Genomic DNA, 794 nt, shown 5'->3' on the forward strand with positions numbered 1-794 from the left:
GGAGGAGGTTTTGATCCATCACCAGCTCGGGCCTGATTTTAGGCAGCTTATATGAGTTTTTTCGGTTAACGTTGAAAGAGGTTTAGGAAGTTGCGGAGGTCTTGATTAGATGAGGATTAATTAGGTGAGTTTTAGAGACTAATCAGGTTTTTAGAGCGGGAGGAGGTTTTGATCCATCACCAGCTCGGGCCTGATTTTAGGCAGCTTATATGAGTTTTTTCGGTTAACGTTGAAAGAGGTTTAGGAAGTTGCGGAGGTCTTGATTAGATGAGGATTAATTAGGTGAGTTTTAGAGACTAATCAGGTTTTTAGAGCGAGCTTAAAGTTTCCCCTTCTTCCTTCGTTTTGAGTTTTGAAGAAGCAGTTAAATTTTAGTTTTCTTTATAGATAGTTTAGGGGTAAAATAAAAACCAAAAAAAAAAATGTAATTTTGTAGCAATTTAAACAGTTTTGCTGTTTATTAATTGTACCTTGGTTTCTTTTATTAGAGTTTATTTTTTCCCTCTCTCGTCGTTTGTTGTGAATGTGATTTTGATCACAAAGGTAATGTGGAGTAAATGTTTAAAGTTGAACTTTAAATTAGCACAAACTACGTACAGAAAGCGGTGATACATATTAAGATAAACATTTAATTATAATTACAAACTGAATAATAGCCGTAAATAAATTAGTGGAATAATCAATTTTGTCAATTTAGTATCAAAATTGAAAGGAGCGTGGCATTCTGATTCTCATTCCGCTCCATGGGATATTTTCCCCCAAGGCTGCGCTCGATATGGTATATGGGCCCCGCT

General features: G+C 35.6%; 1 long non-coding RNA gene across 1 annotated transcript; it reads left to right on the top strand.

Moving 5' to 3' along the window:
* Positions 8–505, top strand: LOC109840569. Its single transcript, XR_002246946.1, has 2 exons — positions 8–146; positions 305–505. It is a non-coding gene; the product is annotated as an uncharacterized LOC109840569 (long non-coding RNA).

The sequence above is a fragment of the Asparagus officinalis genome, chromosome 5 (assembly GCF_001876935.1).
Source record: "Asparagus officinalis chromosome 5, Aspof.V1, whole genome shotgun sequence".
Classification (NCBI taxonomy): domain Eukaryota; kingdom Viridiplantae; phylum Streptophyta; class Magnoliopsida; order Asparagales; family Asparagaceae; genus Asparagus; species Asparagus officinalis.